Source organism: Sander lucioperca, chromosome 11, assembly GCF_008315115.2.
Source record: "Sander lucioperca isolate FBNREF2018 chromosome 11, SLUC_FBN_1.2, whole genome shotgun sequence".
Taxonomy (NCBI): domain Eukaryota; kingdom Metazoa; phylum Chordata; class Actinopteri; order Perciformes; family Percidae; genus Sander; species Sander lucioperca.
Genome location: NC_050183.1, coordinates 34,692,807 through 34,703,314, shown reverse-complemented (window position 1 = coordinate 34,703,314; position 10,508 = coordinate 34,692,807). Strand labels below are relative to the sequence as shown.

Below are 10,508 nucleotides of genomic sequence, written 5' to 3'. Positions count from 1 at the left end.
TTTTACAGTCGCCGCAACCAAGCTGGCGCGCGCGAATGTGACGTCAAAATGACGTAGATCTCGCTGGCGCGCCAGGATTTTGAGTGCGCGACCAGAGGGCATGCACCACTATATTTTTTTCAGCGGCGCGCGACAAAGCGGAAATAGGAAGCATGGACGAGCTCGAGGGCAACCGGATGCCAGGACTCTCAGAGTGACTGGAAGTCTCTCTTGTTAACTTACTGGGTTAAGATGAGTTATTTTATGGCGAATGAAAGGCTTGATCCAACGAAGTAGGTCATCGAATCAAATCGAAACATTGACGTCAATGCTGCCAGTTCTGCCGTTGTTTATCTTTTTCTTCTTCTTCTAGGCCGAAGAAATAGCAAAGTCGGTAGCCTTTCCTCATTAGCTCCACCTCTGTTCGGGAGAAGACTGCAACTAGTGTCGCGACCATCACGCGCGAGTATAAACAGTTACGGCGCTCCCATGACGTCACACTGCCGCTCGACAGGTTGGCTGCGGCGAGTATCCCCCACGTTGTCACGGGTGATACCTAATCAGCAGAGACGTGCATGTAAACTCGTGGTAATAAAGAGGCAGCGCGCTTGCTCACACAACAGGATGTTCAATGCACCCCCGTTACAGTTGAAATAAACGTGTTGCTACGTTTTCAAAACTGGCCCTGTTTATTTATTGCTGTTATCAACAAAATAGCCGATGATTCAACTACAGACTACATTGTCTAAGGGTTTGTGGTTGTTTCATTATTTCATCAAGCATTAGGTCAGTTTGCAAAGCAGCTATTTATTGGATATTGGATATCTTGGAACTTTTTTGTCTTTTGTGCTGCTTTATTTATCAATAAAGAACAGTGTTTGGAACAGTTTTTCAGTTTATTATATTTTACTGTAGGCTATATCTTCCCACTACTGTGGGCAGCAAAGCAAAAGAGAACTCTGGCAGCTTCTAACCGCTCTCCCAGTGCATCACTACAGCACGTGGAAAATATGGATAAAATATTATTCAGTGCCTTTTTATTGTGCATCAACCTCAAGTTTATGCGTATTGTGGAAAAAATAGACTTAAAGTGTAAATAAACACTTCAAATCAGGTCGCGGTTACGCCGTGAGACACAGCTGAGACAGCACAGTGCCGACACAGATACGGCGAGTAACCTGACACGCCAGATAGTTTGTTACATAGAACATCTGAGAAGCCGTCATTGGAAGCTGTTTGAAAAAGGGTAGACCCTATAAGAGACCATTCGGTATTTATGGAATGGACCACCGGAGGAAAATAGGGGAGGGTCATGTCTTTTTATATTTTGCTGAGGGCAGGGTCATCCAACATTTTTTAGTCTGGGTTGGGGGGGGGTCACCCAACTTTTTTATTCATGAAAAGAGCAAAATTTCAAAGTGGCTTGTTTGGTGCATATTTATCCATGTAGCTCTCAGTCTCGGCCCCCTAGCAGATGGGTCTGACCACATACATGGAGTTTTCCCCCTGGTGGCTGAAACGGGTAATTGCATTGTTTAAAAAATTAGTGGAATAATTACGTCTGGCATGACCACATATTTTATAAATATCTTAAATAACACAAAACAACCAGGTGGTAGGTAATACATCAGATTTCATATACTGCTTTCGCAAAAAAAAATATTACCTGGCTGACGATGGGAGCAGCAGGACGCAAAAAACGAAAATTACTGTTGCACTAGTCTGGACATCTTGCAATAAAGTTTTCCTAAATGCCATGTATATAAATGTGATGTCAGCTTACTAATTGATTGCGGGTTTTGTGTAGATTTGGACTTTTATACGTTTATTCCACTTTGTTTAAACGGCGAAGTGGAGAGGCCTCGTTCACCTGTTGGGAGCTGGCTGGTGAATGTGACGCTCGTATCGGCCTTGCTGGATACACCGTGCCTCTGTTTTATGGATCTACTGATCGCTGTGGATTACTTTTTTTCGTGTCATTGGATTACGGCAAAATACGGATATTTTTTCTTAACGTGTCTTAACGTTTTATGGTGAGTTTGGAGAGGCATCTCAACAGACTGTAGGTCCAACACTGATTGTTCACCGTTACATTTTAGTTGAATTTAAGCGTCTGTCTATTGCGTTCCAAAACAACCGTGCCGCGATTGGATTTCATAAGGGCGAATTGTTAAATTGTTACAATGTAATTTAAAATCTGCTTTAAAAATAAACATATGTGTTTTGGAATATAATGTTCAGCTTCGGCAGCTTTACCTATGTGCTGAAATATACAATGACGAAGCCTAGTGACAAGTCCATAGCAACCAGTGTTGAATTGTTATTTCCCAGTGTCCTTTGCTGAATGGTCTCAATGTTTTATTGTTTTATTTCATGTGAATACTAGTTTACTAGAGGAATAACTTAGTATTTGAAGTAATGCAGTAATGCATGAAGTGTGCATTTAGTTTCCATGCTTATTGTGTTTCCACAACAATGTTGGTGAGTAAATCTACTGAAATGGCCACCACACCATAACAGAGGAGTGGGATGTGTAAGATGAGAATGCAGAGGTTAACGCCTGTATGTCATGGCTGTAAAAATCAAATGGCATCTGTACTTCTTAGCTAAGTCTAAACTTGCATGCAATGGGAGGGTCATAGGAAAATTATTACTGATGAGGGGAGGGTCAAGTCTTTTTAGGTTAGAGGCCACAAAACTCCTTCAGTGGCCCCTTAATTAAATAACAAACAGTCCCTAAAAAAAAAAAAAACCTGGCAGGTGATTGGATGAACCATCTGTCTATCACGTCTGCCATTGTTGTTGAACGAACAGTCACGGCCGTTGTGCCACTTTAGCTGGTGATCATGTTAACTGGTGATATTTGCATAAAATCAGTGAATATTCAACAAGGTCCTGTCTATTTTTTAAGAGCGTTCTGCTCTGCCTCCGCCTCTCGAGTGCCAGAGGTTCACATTTTCACGAAGTGTTTGCAAGTGAGACAAAATAATGGATATCGCTGAAAACATCACCAGTTTATGTGTAATACATGTCCGTTTAATCATTATCCACACAATTACGACACATACTGTATGAACGGAAAAAAATAAAACGAAACAACGCACTAGAGATCTAGCTGGGATTCGAACCTTGGATGTCATGGAAAAATTGATAGACTAGCTTCTACATCATCTATACCACTACACTACACACCCCTGAAATGATTTTGTGATTTCTATCTATATATTTGACTTTTAGTATAAGTTAACACAGGTTAACATATGAGAGAAATATACGCCTGGTGATATCAAAATTTAACATGGGCAAATTCAGGTCTCGAAACAGGAAAGTAGGTTCATCTTTGCCTCACATACCAAAACCTAACTGATGTACAACAAACAGACATGACCCCACTTAACATTTTTTTCCGTTTTGGGGGTAAAAATGAAACATGTCAGTCATGCGCAAACGTGATCATTTATCATTGTTAATGTGGGCCATCTCATACGAAGAATGTGTAGGCCTATCTTAGCACAAACAGTCTCTTTCAACCTGTGCCACAAGTCAACTGATTATAGTTGTGTTTAATTTCATTAGACCCATATTTTTTCCCCCCGTTCATACAGTATTTCAATCAGGAGAGACTTTGTTGCAGATATGCAAAGATTTATTGTACGTATGCATGATTTGAAATGTACAGTCTTTGGAGATTAGACTCCATCGTTTTAAAATTTTAAAAGGTGTAGAAACCCGAAAGATAATCCCCCGATGGAGTCTAGACACTGATGGTGGCGTGAGGAGCCTGAAGACCAAAACCGAAGAGCCGTCGGTAGTGGCCTGCCGGAGGACCTAGGAGCCGTGCGTGATGAAGACCGGAGGAGCAAGGGTAGGAGGAGGGTTGTGCTCTTAGCCTGAAATGACTACTGAGCAGCAGAGAGAGACAGGTTTAAAACAGGGATGTCATGCGGTGATTGGCTCGTGATTTTCATGGCCGCTTCTGATTGGTTAAGATAAAAGTGAACACCTCTACAGCTGTTCCGTTTAGAGGAGAGAGAAAAGTGAATATGTTTTAGTCTACATAAGTCTTCCTGAAAGAATTTACGCTGAGCTCCATGTGTCGTATTTGTGTGGAACAAACAACAAATAGGACATAATAACAGAAAAAGTCAATGTGTATAACTATTCACCCCCCAAAGTCAATACTTTGTAGAGCCACCTTTTGCGGCAATCACAGCTCCAAGTCGCTTTGGATAAGTCTCTATGAGCTTGACACATCTTACCACTGGGAGTTTTGCCCATTCCTCCTTGCAAAACTGCTCCAGCTCCTTCAAGTTGGATGATTTGTGCTTGTGAACAGCAATCTTTAAGTCTGACCACAGATTTTCTATTGGATTGAGGTCTGGGCTTTGACTAGGCCATTCCAACACATTTGCATGTTTCCCCTTAAACCACTCAAGTGTTGCTTTAGCAGTGTGTTTGGGGTCATTGTCCTGCTGGAAGGTGAACCTCCGTCTTAGCCTCAAATCACGCACAGAGTGGTACAGGTTTTGCTCAAGAATATCCCTGTATTTGGCACCATCCATCTTTCCCTCAACTCTGACCAGTTTCCCAGTCCCGGCTGCTGAAAAACATCCCCACAACAGGGGATGGTGTTCTTTGGGTGATGTGATGTGTTGGGTTTGCGCCAGACATAGCATTTTCTTTGATGGCCGAAAAGTTCCATTTTAGTCTCATCAGACCAGAGCACCTTCCTCCATACATTTTGGGAGCCTCACACATGCCTTTTCGCGAACTCAAAACGTGCCATTTTGTTTTTTGCTGAAAGTAATGGCTTTCAGCTGGCCACTCTGCCATAAAGCTCAACTCTATGGAACGTACGGCTTATTGTCGTCCTATGTACAGATACTCCAGTCTCTGCTGTGGAACTCTGCAGCTCCTCCAGGGTTACCTTAGGTCTCTGTGCTGCCTCTCTGATTAATGCCCTCCTTGCCCGGTCTGTGAGTTTTGGTGGGCGGCCGTCTCTTGGCAGGTTCGCTGTTGTGCCATGTTTTTCCATTTGGTTATGATAGATTTGATGGTGCTCCTGGGGATCATCAAAGATTTGGATATTTTTTTATAACCTAACCCTGACTTGTACTTCTCAACAACATTGTCCCTTACTTGTTTGGAGAGTTCCTTGGTCTTCATGGTAGTGTTTGGTTAGTGGTGCCTCTTGCTTAGGTGTTGCAGCCTCTGGGGCCTTTCAAAAAAGGTGTGTATATGTAATGACAGATCATGTGACACTTAGATTACACACAGGTGGACATCATTTCACTAATTATGTGACTTCTGAAGGAAACCAGAGCTTTTTATGGGCTTCATAACAAAGGGGGTGAATACATACGCACATGCCAATTTTCAGTTTTTTATTTCTAAAAAATAGTTTTATGTATATATTTTTTTCATTTCACTTCACCAATTTAGACTATTGTGTTCTGATCCATCACATAAAATTCTGATTAAAAAACATTGAACTAAAGGCTGTAATGTAACAAAATAGGTAAAAAGCCAAGGGGGGGTGAATACTTTTGCAAGGCACTGTATACTGGTGAAGTTTTCCATTATTTTGTCTCACTTGCAAACACTTCGTGAAAATGTGAACCTCTGGCACTTGAGGGGCGGAGGCAGAGCAGAACCCTCTTAAAAAGTAGGCAAGGCCTTGTTGAATATTCACTGATTTTATGCAAATATCACTAGTTAACATGATCACCAGCTAAACTGTCACACCGTCACACAGACCTAAACCCTAATCATGGCTACACCATCGCCATAATTCACGTCGCCATGTGTACATCGTTGTTAATAAATATGGCGCCACATCTACGTCGTCGCCAGACGTGACTCCCCCCCTGCTAGTCTTTGTTTGGGCTCTGGCATACCCACACGCTAGGACTATATGCACAGTGCAAATTATAGTAAAATATGTATGGATGCTGGTATATATTTACTGTCTGGAAGGACTGAGTGGATGAACCCGGTAAAGAGAAACCGCCCCCAAGGGAACCTCTAAAAAACAAAAGAGAATGCACCCGCAATGGGGCAGGGATCATTTCAATGGTAAACACTACACCTGACATTCTATTGGTTGGGGAATTTTTAAAGGTTATTGCACAAAAGATCAGAGAGCAGAGGAGAAATCTGAAAGCCCATATATAGAGGTTTACTCCTCGACACAGCGGGCCTGGGTTCGACTCCGACCTGCGGTCCTTTGCTACATGTCATTTCCCTTTCATGTCTTCAGCTGTCCTGTCAAATAAAGGCTTAAAAATTCCCTCCAAAAAAAACAAAACATTTGAGAGTAGATGATTCAAGAGCGCACAGAAGCAGCCTGACTGGGAGGAGAAGGGTTGAAGCTGGAGTGCAGCTTCTAGCCGTTCTCCCAGTGCATCACTACAGCTCATTGCATTGCCGGTTTGCAAAATGTGGATATTATTCAGTGCCTTTTTATTGTGCATCAACCTCACATGTATGCGTGTATTACTGTGCGTAGGGAATTTGTCCAAGCAACAATATAGCATGAGTGCAAGCATACAGTTTGAGCAGAAGCAGAGCAAATGTAAGTGCAAGCACTGGCTATTTGAGTGTGAGGGCAGGGTTTTGAGGGAAAGCATTCCATTTCTATGAGAGGCCGTATAGGAAGTAGTTCATACTTCTGTTTTACACACACTATCATAATCTTGCATATACAGAACTATACTCATACACACACACTATTATAATCCTTTTACATGTATGTATGAGAGGGTATAGTCGTGTATGTGACAGAGTATAGTAGTGTGTGTGTGAGTATAGTAGTGTATGTGAGAGAGTATAGTAGTGTATGTGAGAGAGTATAGTAGTGTATGTGAGAGAGAATAGTAGTGTATGTGAGAGAGTATAGTAGTGTATGTGAGAGAGTATAGTAGTGTATGTGAGAGAGAATAGTAGTGTGTGAGAGAGTATATAGTTGAATATGTGAGAATGTATAGTTGTTTATGCGAGAGTATAGTAGTGTATGTGAGAGAGAATAGTAGTGTGTGTGTGAGAGAATAGTAGTGTGTGTGTGAGAGTTTGATTGAAATGGAAGGGAGTTTGATTACTCAGCTCCTGATTGGTTGACAAAGAAGAAGCGGTATTTGACGGTCAAAATCCTGCACTGTCATTATAATAGTTTGGCTGAAGTGGCGCTGTAATGGACAGAGAGAGGCTAAATGAAGCTGTGGGTCTTCTAAATAATATTTTAGGAAATGGTGAGCTATTGTCAACGATGTCTCAACAATTAAATCAAGTCCAACAGAGCTCTGATTCGGAGATGAAGAGATTATTCAGGGGTGGAACTGCAAATCCAGTCAGACCTGGCTCCAGCGCTAGCGCTACTACTGCTAGGACCCCGTTACCAGACGAGAAAGCATTTCAGTGGATCGTTGTCGAAATCCAGGAAGAGGTAAGTTGATTAAAAAATAGCCAAGGACCCTTTTTTATTAACGTCATCCTATCTGCAGTGTCCCCCCAAATTCATGTTAGCATGGTCGTGACTTTAGCGCCGCTAGCTAGTTGCTACCAACATACAACACGGGCTAGCCATTTTCCATTGAAAACTCCACTAGTGCTAGTTAATATGATCAAGCAAGTTTGAGCAAGCTGTGTGAAATAATTTCAGAAATCAGGTTTCAGAATTAAATCTGTTGTTACATGAGAGAGACAACACAGTATCTATCAAGCCCTTTGATTAACCACAGTATATGATATTTTACTGTACAAATACATTTGACTTTGACTAGGAGAAAAAGCTAGCAGCTAGCAGCAGCAGTTACAGAGGGTTTTCACGACGCGTCATCAGACCAGAAGTCGCCATATTGGAGGTACTCCGTATCACAACAAAGCACAGGCACTGAAGTAGATCCCGAATGGCGTCAAGGAAAATTGTTAATTATTGCCGTGTTTTAGGTTGTACCAATAGGTCAGACCGAGAAAAATATTTGGAATATTATCGACTTCCAAAAGTTATTAAAAACCAGGGAGAGGAATGCCAGAAGTTATCAGAGGAAAGGAGGCGCTTGTGGTTGGCAAAGCTCAACCAGGATCTACGAGGGAAAAATCTGTCTTGTTCGGTCTTTGTAATGAAAAAAAACCGATTGAGAGTCACTTGGCTACACCTTGAGTATCGCAATAATATCATACAGTTAAGGTTAGGTTGATTAAAGACGTTATTGCATTACTTACTTTGGCCTTCACAACACAACGGTCGTTAATGACTTGGTACTGCGTCTCCCTCACCCATTCACACACCATCTGGTTATAAGCCTCCAAACTTTTGTAGGATTTAAGGTCTTCCGCTGTGTATGGGCTCGGCGAGAAAACCAGGTAGTTGACTATATCGGGATATGCAACTGAAGGAAGAATCACCGGGTCGCCATGGGTCCAAGAAGAGGGAGCCACCTATTAGGGATCTGCACCACCAGTAAACTGTAATTTCTCAAAATATCGCGCCTTTTTGTGGTCCAAGTCCTTCCATGCCTTTGCATTTTTGATGAGCTTTTCTGTTGTTTAGACATAAAGTATTAAAGTATCCAAAGTGCACAATACTCCATTACTCCATTACTCCATTCAGTTGTTTACACCGTAAAGTGCCTCCAATATGGCTGTGCATCTAGGTTACCGCCCAGAACGTGACGTCGGTGAAAACCCTCTATGGAAGCATATTGGTAGGTATAGTACCCATTGCTGCGCTCCTGTTATTCAATTTCAAACACATTGTAATTTGCTATTCAATGCGCAGCTTATTACAGTGTAGTTGTGCATTTATTGGATTTCGCCTATCTTTGGGTAAGGAGACATCAGAGTAGGCTGTTTACAGCAAAGATAGCGTTAAATGAGAAAGCTCTAGCATTGGCTGGCTAGCTAGCTGAGTTGCAATCATCTGACTGGGTGACGATGTTTAGCCTATCTGTGTGTGTCTTTGAGTACCATGAAAAGCACTATATAAATAAAATGTATTATTATTATTATTATTATTATTATTATTATTATTAAAAAGTGCAATCCACATGTTTACATATGTTTATTACAGTGAATAATAATCTAAATACTACTAAGTGTGGTAAAGCCACATATTTGTTTTTATATTTCTGCAATCTGCACTTTAGTTTGTGTGATTAGTTTCTGACCTTCATATGAATGTTTACACCAGGCTTGGTCAGTGCTCAATATACTACTGTGATTGAAGTAGTTAAATAATAGCTGTCATTCATATAAATTCATGCATCACCTAATTTCATCATCACATACAGGCCTGGCCTCCAGGAAAGAACAGTTTGTTTAATATATCTAATCTTGTGTTGTTCATACTATACGATGATTTATTACAGATTATCTGGCCAATGCTGGGTGTCTAAGGACTTTGAGGATATTGGAGGATATCATCATGTTTCAGGTGAGTCAGGGGAGCACTTCAAAGGTTTGTGTAAGCAAACATAATTTATGTTTAGCAAACATAATTAACCCTTCTAAGGTGTTCATGTTTTTGTTACACAGCCAATGTTCCCGGGTCTGGTGGACCCACCACATTATTAGGCTTTTAAATCAATACAGCCATAACAATTTATGTAAAAATACTTAACAGCGGTTTACTTTAGCTCAATTACCAATGATATATACATCATTTATAGTTCATATTTGCCATTTACTCCTGTGAGATCATATGATCAAAAATCGTTTTTTTGTGAGTAAACAAGGAAATTAAATTATAAAAAATGTAAAAAAAAAAAAATAGAAACAAGATTTTTGATCATTATTGGTGCTTATTTCTTAGAACTTAATCAGAACAGGTAAAAGTACTTGAAATGTAACAGCTTTGTAACTTTGTGTGGGAATAGCAGGTGCAGAAAGACAACATAGTTTCATAGCACCTACACTATGACACACATACAGACGAACAAACACACAAAGAGACGCAGACACACACACACACACACAAACACACACACAGCAGGCCCAATTAGGAGGAGGACACAGTTAAGTTTCTAGCACCTACATAGCACCTATAATTATTACACTGTAATAATTACACTGGGGTCCAGTAGACCCGAACACCTCATATGTAATAGTTATGTGTAGGGGGGGTGTACCGTGTGCAGCCATTGAAAATAAGTTCTTTTTTATGTTCTTCACAGAAAATGAGCCATGGCCAGTGAGTTTGAGTTAGAAGAAATAATAAATAGCATAATTTTTCTTTTAGCAAACATTGAAAATGGGTCCCACAGACCCGAACACCTTACAAGGGTTAAGAATAATTAAAGATTTCAACATATATTTTTAAAAGCCAGTGTACAACCTTACAAACACTCTGAATAAAGGCTTGCATGTATCATATAAAATAACTTAAAGAACATCACGTTTTAGATAGTTGTCAATGACAAGGCCTTTTTGCATAATAAAAAATACTGAACTGTCTTGTAAGTCATCCCTTTCATGTGCTGTGTGATAATTTATCCAATTTGAAAACAGTATCTTCTCATGATACATTTTACAGA

At 40.6% G+C, this 10,508-nt stretch overlaps 1 long non-coding RNA gene across 1 annotated transcript; it reads right to left on the bottom strand.

The window, feature by feature from the left end:
- Window positions 1-9,832: 9,832 nt before the first annotated feature.
- On the bottom strand, window positions 9,833-10,108 carry LOC116063363. Its single transcript, XR_004108256.2, has 2 exons — window positions 10,017-10,108; window positions 9,833-9,884 (listed from the first exon to the last, which is right to left on the bottom strand). It is a non-coding gene; the product is annotated as an uncharacterized LOC116063363 (long non-coding RNA).
- Between the last annotated feature and the right edge of the window lie 400 nt (window positions 10,109-10,508).